Genomic DNA, 15,354 nt, shown 5'->3' with positions numbered 1-15,354 from the left:
GCAGATATTGATGACCATTGGAAGAGCTACAGATAACAAAATTTATGATCCAGGCTGATCCAAGGAAAGAGTTGGAAAGTTAGGGGTGAATTGTCTAATCTTGGATGCCGAACACATAATTCATTTGTTCCTCGAACACTAACAAACGCCTGTGGGCTAATCACTGTCCTAGGCCACAGGCTATCTTACTCAGTAGCCCTGTTTTACATGTGAGGGAAATGAAGCCCGACAGAAGTGAAATGGTTTGCCCAAGGACTTACATCTAGGAAATGACAAGATCCAAAAGTAGCTCTCAGACTGGGAGTACCCTCTGTTTCCACTCTACAGTGGATTGTTCTCTTGTACTGAAGCTCAAAAGAGCAGAAGACAAATGATCCATCATCAGCCTCATGCAATTTAACTGATAATTTTATACACATCTTTCATTTTCTTTTCCCTGAATTTAAGACTTTCACCCTTATTTGTGGCTTTAAAAACTGTAATGATGTTTTTATCAAAGAGAAATTAGAAACTTAAAGGGGAACCATCTCTTTGAACCTGTCCTGGTCCTACCAGGTGGTCCCTTGGGGGTGACAGAGTGAGAGTGACTTCCCAGAATGGCATTCTGCAGGAGTGGGAGTCTGGGGAGGCCTGCTCCTGGGCTCGGGATCATCTCATTGTCCTCCTCTCGGTAGCATTCATCATTCTACAGGGAGAGAGCTGGATGCTGCCAGAAGAGAGTGGGGAGAAACGCAGCCCACGTCACAATGGAGAATCAAGACAAGCTCCCACCTACTCTGCAGGCTTTCTCCTGTAGCCGTGAGTTGCTGCATAATTTCTTCCACTGCAGCCAGGCCTGCTGGGGAGAGGTTGAAATCACTCGGTCGTCTGCCTTGCCTAGATTTATTGTCTGTTGAAATCACCTGTGAAGGAGAGATTATTAGGAAAATATGTGTAAAGAATAGCTTAGAAGATACTTCTGTCACTGCCCTGAAACACTTTTAAAAGCAGAGCTGTACTTGTTCTGAGCTACTGTGTGTATGGGGAAGAGACCTAAAAATACATAAAAATTCAAGGTTTTCCCCTAACGAGGGTTATTACTGCCCGCTTTTGGGCTACACAAAAATTTAAGCAGAAAATCTTCGTATTAGTTTGCTGTGGCTGCCATGGCAAGCGACCACACACTTGACGGCTGAAAACAACAGATTTCTGCTCTCACGGTTTTGGAGGTCAGAGTCCACAGCAGGATGTCAGGAATGCATCCCCTTCAGAGGCATTGGGGGAAACCTGTTGCTTGCCTTTCAGCTCCTGGTGGCTACAGGCCTTCCTTTGACTTGTGGCCATATCACCCCAGCCTCTGCCTTTGCCTTCAAATTCTCTTCTTTCCTCTGTGTGTGTCTGTCAGATCTCCTGTGCATCCATCTTGTAAGGATGCCTGTGATGGCTTTCAGAACCCGCCAGATAATCCAGCATAAGCTCCTCCTCCTGAGATCCTTAATTTTATTAGACCCTATCATTCCATTCTGTATGAGGTGACAGAGATTGCAGGGATTAGGAAGTGAATATCTTGGGGAGGGGGTGGACATTTTTCTGCCTCCCACACCTTCTCTTTTGTGAATTTCCACATTTTTCATTTCCTGAAACAAAAGCTTATGACCACTGGTTTCACACATTACTCCAGTGAGTGATTTTTCTACAAGGGGCCCTTGGGAGACCTAAGAACCCACCTGGTCTCCCAGGCCACAGAACAGGCAAGGCCATGCCTATCTTCTTTCTTAGATTGGGGTTAATGTGAGGATGAGGAATCGTGGGCTCTGAGAGCAGGGAGGGACCTTCAAAATCGTAGTCTCCCAGTCTTAGGGGGAAACTGAGGCCAGAGATGCAGGGTCAGCTGAGTCAGGAGCAGAGATGGGGACTAGCACTCACTGTTTCAGCCCACCTCTTCCTCTGCGTCCCTGTGTGTGTCCAGGTTGTCTCTCGTCATGTAAGTCTCCATGTCATCCTTCATGTGACAGCTCTTTAGTACCTGAGAACTCCATCCCTGCAAATCCCCCTTTCCTTGGCCAACACCCTGTTCTTACAAATATTCTTACATTACCTGATACCGGGAATTTTGCCATTCTGATTACATCCCCCTGGATGCGTTCCCTTGATGTCATTGTCTCTTTAAGAACACAGCACTCAGACATGAACAGTGCTTCTGAGATAGCTTGCCCAGTACAGGGTAAGGACTCTACTCCTGGAATTGTTAGGTCTTGTGAGATGCACATGTTTTCTGCATCATTATGTGCTACACTTAGGGGAACGAAGGTCACATCTCCATTTAGCCATCCTGTCACACTTTTGGCTTGCATTGAACTTGGGTTCAGTACAAATCCTTAAGACTTTAAAATATGAATTGCTTTAAACCTATCTCCTTTGCCCCTGCCAGATAGAAGAGCCGGGTTTCTGTCAGTAGCAGGATGCGATCAGCTTGGGACCCAGAGCAGAGTCCAGACAGGGATCCAGGGAACAGATGTATCCGCAAGCTGGGGTACGCTCATGGGGATGGTACCAGCAGCAGACAGTAAACAAGAGGCAGTTAGGGCAAATTGGTGAAGCCTAGAACTGGAGAAAGTCCTCCGTAGGTGGCAGTCTAGATGGATAGATGTTGGCAGCAGAATTGTCTGGCTGAGCATGCCAAGGGGCAGATAGGAGGAGCACTGATGTGGGGGGAACAAGACTCAGACAGGAAGCTGATGAAAAGAGATGAGTCCTGAATGATGAGTAAGTGTCAACTGCCAAAACGGGAGGGCCCAAGATAGGAGCTTGAGTCCAGAGAGTGAGAGGAAGCCCCTGGTCTGAAGTCAGAGTCACAACACTGATGTGTGTCTATGTATCAGTGACCTGGGGCCTCACCCATTCAGAGCCTGGGGTCAGGGTCACGCGGCAGAATTTGTGAACAGGGCTGAGTTGTCCCAGCTGAGCAGATTGGAGGGTGTAGGGTAGGTGATGACCCCCTCCTATATATACACAATTGATTTTTTACCTTTAAAAGCATGGTTTTATTTTTGTTAATTCTTTGGGTTCTTTTTTGGTCAGTTCTGGAAGTCCTTCCAGCCGGCTGAAATGTTTTAAAATCTCTATTCTTTCCTCTAATTAATTGACTATCCCCTCAGTTGTGAATTATTTGTGATATCCCTAAGCACATCTTGATGAAAACCTTACCAGGGATGAACCTACAAAGTCCCACTGTGCAAGGACCTCCCTCCAGGTCAGTGTTGTTCCTCTGTGATGTTTGCACCCCTAGGTATGGTTGCTCATCACCTCTGGGGCCTTCAGACTGAACTGTCACTTGGCCCAGGGTTTCCCATCTCTCACAGCTATGCTTTGAGCTACAGATCCAGGCGCTCTGTGTCTATAACGTACCACTCTGCTTGTCCTGTGAAAATACCCTGAGATGAGGCAGTGCCCCAGGAAGGGAGAGCTGGTAGCATGCTTGAGTTAGTCACTTCTGTGAGGGTAGAGGTCCCCCGGTTGTTCTTACTGATGTCCGTGGGTTTCGATCCTGAGCCCCACTTCCTGTAACACACTTGTGGGTGTTAGCCATGGGTGATTTTTAAGGTGAGACTGGAAGCCCATATTCAGATGTGGAGTCCTAATCTTTGTTTCTGGGGTTCACCATTACTAAAGACCTCCTACTTTGCCGATTACACGTGGTCTGTGAAGAGCCGACCTCACCATTGGGTGCGTAAGGCCGCTTCTTGGAAGATGTAGGGGTGTTCCTTAAGTTGTGAAATGTGCCATACTAAATGTAGTCAGCGTGTAAAGTGAAGGAAAGGAAGTGAGATGCTGTGTGGATCATTTACGTTAACAGAAGAAGGAGGTAAAACAGCAATTCATTCATTTGCATAGTCCTTCCAAATAAGACTGCCAGGACCAAGTGAGATGGTTTCAGGGTCAGTCACGAGGCAGCGTGATGTAGTGGAAAGAGTGTGTGGGCCTCAGGGGCGTGAGGAGGTCCTGCTATGCCGCCAAAGAGCTGTGTCATGTTGGCTGTGGGGGAAGCAGAGAGTCAGATGAAAAATTGCAGTGGTGGTGAGTGTCTGAGGAGACGTGCAAGGAGCTAGGGAAGTGATACAGGAGGATCCCAGATAGGAGTTCGCAACTTCTGTTTCTTGTCCACTCTTTCTTTGGGCAGTACTGGCCAAGGATTAGATAACTTCTAAGTGTGACAGGGAGCAGATCCATACTTGGGCTAGAAGAATGGCCTGGGAGGGGAGGTTCCTTTCCATGACGTTATTTTTTCTGTTGCTCTTCATCAAGACTTAATGCCATAGTAATTTAAAACAAACAGAACGTGTGTGTGTGTGTGTGTGGTGGGAGATTTTGTTCATCTTTGGAAGAGTATTCTGAAAAGTAGTCCTAAACTGGTGGTATGGGAAGCAGTAGTTTAAAAAACAAAGTAACTGTCATTTTGCCTATTACACGGTTATCAAATAAGGGGAAAAACTTTTTTCCTTTACCAGAGAGCTTGACTCATGTGTCAAGGTGATGCTTATTGCAAAAAAGTAAATTTGATAATGGGGTTAAAAGTTTGAGCAGCCCGTGGGTATTAAAAATGAAATAACTTCTAAAACCTACTCACAAAGTTTGGAAGTCCTCACAGTGATCCACAGTGAAGTTTTAAAAATGGGAGAGGCCTCACTGGCAAAATGTCAGGAGCGCTTTTTTCATGTATAACCCATGAACTGGAAGAACAAAAAAATGTTGACAGTTACCATAATATGTACTGTATTTTCTCATATTCGGTCCTATTTATTAATGTAAACACTGGCTACTAGCCAATCATGTAACTTTATTATTATTCTATTTTTACAGTGGCTTAGAGGAAAATATAATTAGGCTTCCATGTTTTCTAGGTAGTAAATACACCAACAAGATGTCATGTAATGTTTTTTGAAGGAAAAAGTGAAAAGCTTCAGAAACAATTTCAGAGCCCGTGGAGGAAGATGTATCAGGGCGGGGAAAAGCACTTGTTTGAGTTCTTTTTTTTTTAAGTTTTTTTTTTTAATAGACTTTATTTTTTAGAGCAGTTCATAGCAAAATTAACATACTGTAGAAGACCAAACCATAGAGACAGTAAAAAAAAAAAAAAAAAAATTTTTTTTCTTTTACTGTCTCTATGGTTTGGTCTTCTACAGGAGGTCATGTATTTGGAATCATACACTATGTAGCCTTTTCGGATTGGCTTCTTTCACTTAGTTATATACACTTAAGTTTTCTCCATGTGTTTTCATAGCTTGATAGCTCATTTCTTTTTAAGCACTGAATAATATTCCGTTGTCTGGATGTACCACATTTTATTTATCCATTCACCTCCTGAAGAACATTTTGGCTGCTTCCAAATTTTGGCAATTGTGAATAAAGCCATTATAAACATCCCTGTAGAGGTTTTTGTGTAGACATAAGTTTTCACATCCTTTGGGTAAATACCATAGAGTGTGATAAAAAGCATTTGCTCTCTGTTGGAATTTAGAAATTGTTTTGTATTTTTTTCTTAGGGGAAGAGCCCAAATCGCTGCATGCTGTAGGCTTGTTTGCATGTAAGTTTAGTTTCACCTGCTGCTTTAACCCATAAATATCCATTGCTCAAATTTGTGTGGTGAATGACGGAGTTTTGTGTTTTCTCTTACATTATGTATGCCCCAGTTCTATGATCGTTGAGAGCTCTCTTCCCCCAAATTAAAGGAATTGGCCAACTCTGAGGCTTTTCTCCAAAGGTCCTCCTTTTTCTTGTTTTTCTTTCCCACAATCAGGTCTAAGTCAGGTTATTACCTCTCACTTTGGAATTGCCTTTGCTGGCTTGGTAGTTCAGACCTGCCTTTCAGTTCCTCTGTTTCTTGTTGAATTCAGCATTCTCTGTTGAGTTGCGCACTTAGCTCAGCCCCCTGACTGTAACAGCATTGTGCTCATGTAGGGTTTGTTTTGCGGTATCCTACCACCTCTTTGCATAAACCTTTCCTTTTTTTCATGATCTTTTTTCATATTTATTCTTCACTTAATGTGTATGATCAAATGAAAATTGGCCCATGAAAGTAAAAATGGAGATGTGTTGTGCTTTTCTTATGTTACATGCAGATGGTATGAAACATTTTTGAAGAAAATCAAATTCCCTAAACTCAGATCTCTAGGACAGTGGTTGCAGCTTATGTATTTTTTCTACAAGTAGTCTACTAAATAGGAGAGAAAACCCAACGAAAAAACTTTGCCAAATTCATTTTGTTTTGAAATAATTTCTTTATCAATTTTAATTTTTGAGTAGGAAATAAGAAAAGCTTTTAGACTAAACATTACTGAAATAGAACAAATTCAATAAGAATTCTTATTTTGTCTAAATTAAGGCTGTGGTACCAAAATCAGGGACTCCTGAGGGAGCCTCACTGAGGTTAGAGCAGAAAAGTAATCTCAGAGTTTATCCTTAAAAGAGGTAAAAAGGGGGCACCTGGGTGGCTCAGTTGGTTAACCATCTGCCTTCAGCTGGGGTCGTGATCCCAGGGTCCTGGGATCAAGCCCCACATTGGGCTCCTTGCTCATCGGGGAGTCTGTTTCTCCCTGTCCCTCTGCTACTCCCCTGTTTGTGCTCTCTCTCTCTCTGTCAGATAAATAAATAAAATCTAAAAAAAGAGAGAGAGAGGTAAAAAGATGAAGAATTGAGGCACCTGGGTGGCCCAGTTGGTTAAGTGTCTGCCTTCAGCCCAGGTCATGATCCCCGAGCCCTGGGATCAAGCCCCTCATCGAGCTCTTTGCTCAGCAGGGAGCCTGCTTCTCCCTCTCCTCCCTGCTCATGCTCTCTCTTGCTATCTCTCAAATAAATAAATAAAATCTTAAAAAAAAAAAAGAAGATGTAGAATTATGTTAAGGTTGGAGCCTGGGTGTCTGAGAGATGGGTGGAATTAAGATTATTTTGTAGGAAGAAAGAAAGGGTGGTTTGGGAAGTCAGGCCAGGCAGCAGTAATGCAATAGAGCAAACTTGACAAGCTTCTCAGGAGCACAGGACACCCTGTGGTTGGGTCAGGTTGGGAGATCAAGGCTAACGTTGCTGCCTGCAGCAACTTGGTATAATTCAGCAAACAGCCATTGCACTCTGAGTGGCATTTCAGGTCCCCTTGCAGTGCAGCGGGTACCACCTTCTGAATGAGACCTCACCACAAAGTTTACCTTCCCATCAGTGGTGGCCTGGGTAAATGCTCCACATGAGTCTGTATAGAGAATAAAGGACGTCATGTCGGGTCTTCAGTGGTCATCATGTTTGGAGGAGGGAGTTGGACAGAGAAAGCACTCAAGTCTAAGACAAAGGTCTGAGCTGAGGGCTCCACATGGGTCAGAATGCTGGGAAGGAGGGGCTAAGGGAGACAGGTCCAGAGCTCAGAGTGACATGGAAAATGATGATGAGTATGAGGATGTCTACAAAGGGATATATATATATTCCTACAAAGAAGTGTGCGTATGCATCAGTTATATACATATATACATACACAGAGAGGAGAGTGGAGGGAAAAAGAGGGTAAGAAATATAACCCCCTGTACCATTCTGCAACATAAGAACTGGAATATCACCAGTACTTTGGGAGTCCTTATGTGTTCCTCCCTGGCCATCCTCCTCTCTCCTGGTACCACTGCTGAATAATTTTGTGTTTGTTTCCTGGCCTGTCTGTGGAAGTATGTTTCCCTATGGCTTTTTTATGTAATCTATTACTAAGTTTTGTTTGCCATGAGCAAACAAAAATACTATATGTTTATATAGTATTCTTGTACCATTTGCTTTTTTTCAATCAGTCGTTTCTTAAGATTCATCCCTGTTGATGCATGAAATGACATACATGAAATTCACTTATCTCCACCGCTATATGGTCTTGTATTGTGTGAACATACCACAATTTATCCAGTCTCTTCTCAATGGACATTTGGGTCATTGCCTTTTGTGCCATTTTAAACAATGCTGCTGTGAACATTCTTGTATGTGCATCCTGCTGCAAACAAACTCTTAGGACAGGTGCCTAGAGGAAAATTGGGGGACTTAGAGTATGTGTATCTTCAGGTTTACTGGATAATACCAGATTGTTTTCTAAAGTGGTTATATTTGGACCTTTCATTTGACATTCCCATGAGTAAACGTATTAGCTTTTAAGAGAAGGGGAAGTGCAAAGTGCAGGATTGGCTGAACACTGGAGAGGAAAAGGATATCATTAGGGTCTGATGAAGTACCACTCCCTATCAAAGTGTGGAGTAGAGAGAGCTGGGGATATGAAGAAAAAGATACGGGTTTTAAACAGACACTGTGCATAGGGTGAAAGGTTATCTCACATGGGCTATGGTCAAGTTGTCAGTAAGTGGCATATTCCATCTCAGTAGGAATGAACTCCCCAGTTCTCCCTGCTTTTACTCCATTCTCCCTGATCAGCAGGAATCTTTAGTGCTCTATCTGGGGAGCAGATAGATGCTTCCAGGCATTTAAGTGTGCTGTTTCCACATCACATGGATGGTGGCATGGATTCTAATAAAGTTTTCAGAACAGACACAGAGGCACACAGATATTTTGGATATTACTCTCCTCCAAATGTAGGAGATTTTTCTGACAGCCATTCTTTATACTTTATAAATTCAGTAAAGTCAACAGGGTTCGATATTGCTGACTCTTTTACATCATAGGGTTATTTGCAAAAAACTCAGAGCTGCTCTGCTGTTGCTCGGTCACTTGACCTGAGAAAAATGGGCGCATGGCATTTTGAATAGCAAATTAACTGTGAAGTATGACACAGTCCTGCGTGAGCGTTTTTGGCCTCATTTGTAAGTTCTGATCACTCTGACACATAAAGCGGATAGGATTTGTTTTCTTTTCAAAGAATTTCCATTCTTCCAAATCTAGATTTTAGTGAGGATAACTTCTTTTGTTGGCATTCCTAGGAGACTGAAAGTAGAGCACTGAACCATTCACAGCACATGCTGTCTGGAGTCTGAGAAGTGCAGCCTTTTTGAACTTGTTATTTTTGGGTGACCCGTCATTAATAGCATTCATCAGATTTATTTGATTCTAGGCCTAAGAGCTCAGGGATGGTGGCATTTTTTAAATATTTTCATCATAGTTTTTTTTTCTTATCATCTGTTGATTCGTATTGTCTATTTGAAGCTTTCAGTGGTGACAGTACATGTTTGGGAAGGCAGCATGGTATACTCAAGATAACACCAGGCTTTGCCCCCAAAACTGAAAAGAACCTCAGTGTTCCACGGTTTGAGGTCTCATTATGTAAACTAGGACATGTCTACTCTTAGAATATATTAATTTAAATGATTAAAAAAAAATAAATGATTAGGGGCACCTGGGTGGCTCAGTGGTTAAGCATCTGCCTTCAGCTCAGGTCATGATCCCAGGGTCCTGGGGTCGAGCCCCGCATGGGGCTCCCTGCTCGGCAGGAAGCCTGCTTCTCCCTCTCCCACTCCCCTTCCATGTGTTCCCTCTCTTGCTGTGTGTCTCTCTGTCAAATAAATAAAATCTTTAAAAAAAAAAAGATTAGAAAAATTATTAAATAAGTTAGGCAAATGTTTAGTTTGTTAAGTAGAAAAAAGCAGGATACCAAATTATGGAACATGATCGTAATTTTGCAAAGCATAACGCATGCGTAGGAAAAGCCTACAAAAATTATACCAAAATGCTAACGGTTGTATTTGGGTTATGAGATTATAGGGATTTTTGTCTCAGTGTTTGTTAATGTGGTTGTATTACTTTTATAATAAAATTAATTAAAAGGCTGGACTTAAAAGAGATTAATCTGGACTCAAATTGCCACTCTGTCATTAACCAGCTGTTTGACCTTGGGCAAGCTACTTAACCAGCTTCCTCAGGAGCTGGTCAGGAACCCCCATAGGGTTGTTGCTAGTCAAATGAGGTGATATTCCAAAGCACCCCGCTCCTGGTGCAAGTAGCTAGTATGGTGGTTCCTATCCTCCGCAGCTTCCCCTTCTCTTGTGAAACAGGCGTTGCCCGGTACACACCCAACAGCCATGATGCTGTTTTATTATTTGGTTTCTATTTTGCCCAGTTGGGGCCTCACTCTGATGTCAGTAAACACTTTTAACCTCTTGGAACTTCTGTTTTAGCAGTGACAACTGATGGTTATTTTAGAGAAGTGATTGGTGAGTAAGAATGTTTGGCCTTATGTGACAGGAGGGGAAATTTGAGGAACTGGACTTCCTAAAAGTTCGAGAATTTCAGCTGTTCAAACATATATATATGGGATTGACAGAAACATGTTTGCTTATTTGAGGACATCTTAACATCCTTTGGCTAGCAAGGAGAGAACATGTTATATGCTTGCTAAACAGACTGGTGATTTTCTTGGCTCTGTCAAGTTCTTCTAAGAGACAAATACAAATAATATGTAAGAGAAGATTTAGCAGGATCCCTAGGGGCTGTGTGTGAGCCCTAAGATGTTAACCAAGCTTCCCGATGATAGGAGATGATCATGTTCAGCAGTTGGTGTAAACAGGACCAGAGATGCTCAAAGAGATCCTAGTTTTTAACTTATTTCAGGGTAAGTTTATTCAGGCAAGGAGAGGAAAACTCATTTCTTTTTCCTTTTCTTTTTAAAATATTTTATTTTTAAGTAATCCCTACACCCAACCTGGGGCTTGAACTCACAACCCTGAGATCAAGAGTCACGTGATCTGCTGACTGAGCCAGCCAGGCACCCTGAAAACTCATTTCTTAAGAGTAATAGCCAGCTACAGATGGGCCAGGTACTGGAAAATGTTGTCTTGCCCTGGTTTAGGGTACATCCTTAGCAAAGCCCCAAAGAAAGATGCCCATATTCACAGGGCCTGAGTCATCCCATCTACTTGGACCAGTACTCAGAGCATCTGAGATCTCCCCTAGACTCGTAGACTTACAGTCTGAAGACAGTACATTCCTGACCTACTCAAGGCTAGAATCCAGGTCCATGCACTCCCAGTTCATGTCCTGTTTAGAATAGCAGACTCTCCCTCTGCCTCCAGCTGGCTTTGTACAAGTCACTGGACGTGCTGAGCCTCACTTTTGTTATAATAGGAGAGGTTTAATCTCGAAGGACCCTTCTGGGTCCAAAGTCCAAAAATTCTATAATTCCTTTGGCTATTTTCTTTCTTCTTCTCCTTCTTTCTTCTTTCTTCTTCTTCTTCTTCTTCTTCTTCTACATGTCAGCATCTTGAGAGGTACAAATAATTAAACTATAGGAAATCAACTATAAATTCTTGTTCCTTTAAGTTTGAGGCTCTGAATCAGGCGCCCTGTCTTCCGTGGATGGCTTGGTGGGATCAAGATCTTTCTGCTAAGGCCACAGTTCCCCATGGCATGGTCTTCTTGGTCCTACGAAGGTCAAAGATGGCATGAGGACAACTGGAATGCAGTGGCAGGAGGTTCCCCGCTGGTGAAACAAGCTGCTGTAGCCCTTTAAGGAGAATTGAGCAAGAACAAGAAATGAAGGGCATATACACTGGATGGGAAGAAGTGCGGTTTTATCTACTTGCAGGTGACATGACTGTTTACATAGACAAATCCTAAGGAATGTATAAAACCACTTCCAGAAAGAACCAATAAATGAACTTTAAAGTCATAGGATACGAAGTCAATATGCAGAAATCAATTGTATTTCTATATATTAGCAGCTAATAGATGGAAAATGAAGCTAAGAAACAATTCTATGTATAACAGCAACAGAAAAACATAAAACACTTGGAAATAAATGTAACAAAACTATCAATTGGTGTAATCTCTGCGGGCACTTAAGGGTAATGGGTGCTAATGGTCCCAGACAGTTCTCCAGGGAGTGGACTTGGTTTTTGTAGCCCTTATCATTTCTCAAGGGGAAAAGCTATATCAACTTGCATAATTGTTTAGCTTCATCAAGATGTGGATTGTAATGTCACTTTGTATTCAACAAGCCATGCAGCACTGCTAGGGCCGTTTCACAATTTATCTGATACCAGGCATACCTCCTTTGCACTTGGGGTATAGAGTGAAGTCCTGAGTGATTTATGGGGCCAAATTAAATCTCATATAAGATGTTCACTCAGAAAGTTGTGATTTTTCTTTATTCTTTGTTCTTCTCTCTAGGGTGTGATGAGGCATTTAATCCACCAGACAGCAGGAGGGTCTATGTAATGAATTTTTACATGCCCCGGTCATTTTAATGTAATCATCCTTGTTTTAAAAGGCTTCATTAAGTCTATTGTTAGCATTGTAAAACTACCTAAGAGAGACACGAGGGCTTTTCCCATTTTCAGAATTCAACAGACAGTTTCTTAATTGCACTGCTTTGGGTGAATGGTAATTAAATGGGTTGGGAGAATGTGCAATATTTATTTATAGTAACAGGCATGTCATGTATTTATAGTCATTACTGCACAGTGTACTTGATAACATCCTTTTGGGAGAAAAGGGGTCATGACTATTAAAAGTAGTAGTAACTTTTTGGCAAGACTTTGAATCTAGCTGTGAATATTAATAGATCTAGGTACTTTTATATTAAAATACCATACATAGTAAAACTTTTTTTTTTTAAAAATTTTCTTTATTTATTGGGCGAGAGAGCCACAGCGAGAGAGGGAACACAAGCAGGGGGAGTGCGAGAGGAAGAAGCAGGCTTCCCGCGGAGCAGGGAGCCCGATGCGGGGCTCGAGCCCAGGACCCCGGGATCATGACCTGAGCCTAAGGCAGATGCTTAACAACTGAGCCACCCAAGTGCCCCCATAGTAAACCTTTTGCAAGGAAACTACACTTGCAAAATTCTAAATACACTTTTAACATTTTTAATTTAAGATATTTAAATATGGTTGCCAGTGTCAATAGTCTTTGGAGTGTTATAATGGACCTTAATTTTGATAAGATGATAGGAGAGTACTATTCCTTGGTTCTTAAATTTGGTAATAAGTGCAGTTTTAACACCGTATTCTTAATGTGCTCTGACATGGTAGATTTATCAAGCAGATAAGAGAGAAATTTTCCATCAAATACTGAGAATCTTAATACCAACTAAACCACTGGATGGGCTTCTTTTAGAGGACCAGATGAAAGCTAGGGAAATCCTCCATCAAGAAAAACGTGTGCACACATACACAGAAACACACATAGGGTATGCTACCTCAGGAGGTCTATGGACTGACTTCCTGAATGCCTCTTCATGGACCCAAAGATGTGAATCCTTGATCTAAATGCAAATTGTACAAATAGCCGCTTCTGTTTTGCACAGTCCCATGTTTAGGCTCTCCCCTGCCCATGTCTGTAAATTCATTTTCATTTATGTCCTTTCTCCGTAGGACATTTTTACTCAAAAGTCTCCATTACCAGTTAGTTCAGTCTAAATGTGACAGAAACAGAGATCCCTTTTCCACCACTACTGATTTCCAGCTCATCTCGTCATTTCTTCAGTCCTTACAGGTGGTCACCAGCTTCTCCCTCTGCCCTGTCTCCCCAAAAGCTGGAACAAGCGTACTGTCTTACTCCATGCAGGTTCTTCCCACTGCTTTCACCCCTTCTGTGGTTTTTCATCACTGCCCTAGTGCAAGCCTCAAACATCTGTCCTTTAAACGGTCCAGCCTCCCGCCCCCAAACTCCCTCCATCCCACCCCTCATTTGGGACCCAGTCTTCCCTGTGTGTGGCCTGCCTCACAGGCACACTTTCACTTTGCCTCCTACCCTCTTGAACACCTTCAGGGGTTTTCTGTCATGGCACACAGGAGGTTAAAAACCACCAGCTCCTTCACTGTGGGGGCCGGCTCACCTCCTCCCATTTCCCCAGAGACTTTCTTTCCCCGACCTCCTTGCTTGTCCCTATCCAGCCACTCCTCTCCCATCTTCCCACACTGCCAACAACTCTGCCCCTCCAAGAGGGTGCCTAGGACAGATGATCAGTCTGCTGATAGGCAGTGGCTGGGCGCCTCATGTTTTCTGTGAATAGTCACTAAACCCGGCAGGAAGATGGGTCCCCAGGTCTGGGCAGCCTTACTTCTGTGGAAGTCTGTCCTTCGGTTCATTTAGCAACTTTTCCCCACCATCTAGCTCAATTGAGTCAGTACTGCAGTAAAGATACTTTGGAAACACTTAAAAAAAAAAACAAACAAACATGGGGGCAAGGGACTGGGAGAATAGTACAAAGCACATAAGTCTGTGGCATCCCCCACGTGCGCCATCTCATCTTCCCCTGCTGGTCTGTAGGCCGGCAGCCCCCTCTCACTCACCAAGGAGTGCAGCCCATGGTCTGCTCATGTCTGTGTCCTGGCATGAGGCAAGGGCGGGCCTAAGCGTCTGACGAGGGAGGTGTGCAGGTGCTGTGGCGCATCTCTCTCAGTATTTGATAGTTTCATAGCTGGAAGTGACCCGACATGATCTCCAGCCACCTTGTTTGCAAGCTGGGCAAGCTGAGAGTCAGGGAGGTTAAATGAGCTGTCCGAGGTCAGACAGCAATAAAATCAGCTTTTGAACCTATGTTTTCTCACTCCCAGTCTCTCTGTTTGCTGCACTGCAAGTGCTCCATCCACCATTCTTCCTTTTTCCCTTCTCCTTCATCTCTATGCTTATTAGTACCTGTATGGTGCCCATGGATATTCTGAGCTCTTCATGCTGCCTTAAGTTATGTTTGCACTTTAATAAGCATAAGTACTTAATAACTATCTTACATTTTAAATAGCACTTGGTACTTTTCAGGTTCTTTCACGTATGTTTTTCCATTAGATTTCACCGCAAGCCAGTAAGGTAGGTTGAGCTGGTATTATTCTCACACATCAGAGGGGATAAAAGTAGTGACTTGTTTGAGACTGAGACCATGTGGCTAATAAGTGACATAGTTGAAGATAGAGCCCAGCTCTCCTCAGCCAGAGGATGATAGCAAGTTAGAACTGTTTTGGAAATCTGGCCTTGTGCTCTGGAATCCTTCCTTCCTTGATGTAAATATAAAAAAGTAGGATTTCCTATTTTCTGGCAGTTTCCAGTTTAGTGGCTCATTTCCTGAAATATGTTCTGAAGCGCGCTGGTCCCGCGAGATACTCAGTGAAAAATGGGTTGCATGGCCAGATAAGCTGGGCAAAGCTGCTTGCTATATGCCCCTCTTGGGGATTCCCAATGCAGATTAGCATTTAAAGGTTCTGACAAGTTCTACTGCAAAGATGACTGTTGAATGTGTTTTTTTAAAAAATTCAGTAAATACCATCTTAGCCATTTTTCATTGTACAGTTTAGTGGTGTTAAGTATATTCACTTTGTTGTTCAACTAGTCTCCAGAACTCTTTTCATCTTGCAAAACTGAAACTCTCACCCCTTAAATAACACTCCATTCTCCCCTCCCCTAGCCCCTGGCAACCACCATTC

General features: G+C 42.9%; 1 protein-coding gene across 5 annotated transcripts in view; it reads left to right on the top strand.

Moving 5' to 3' along the window:
* Window positions 1–15,354, top strand: part of FYN (FYN proto-oncogene, Src family tyrosine kinase) — a 211,576-nt gene that overhangs the window by 33,366 nt on the left and 162,856 nt on the right. The window lies entirely within an intron of this gene.

The sequence above is a fragment of the Mirounga leonina genome, unplaced genomic scaffold (genome assembly GCF_011800145.1).
Source record: "Mirounga leonina isolate KUSES-001 unplaced genomic scaffold, KU_Mleo_1.0 Mir_53, whole genome shotgun sequence".
NCBI lineage: Eukaryota > Metazoa > Chordata > Mammalia > Carnivora > Phocidae > Mirounga > Mirounga leonina.
This window is presented reverse-complemented; position numbering and strand designations above follow the sequence as displayed.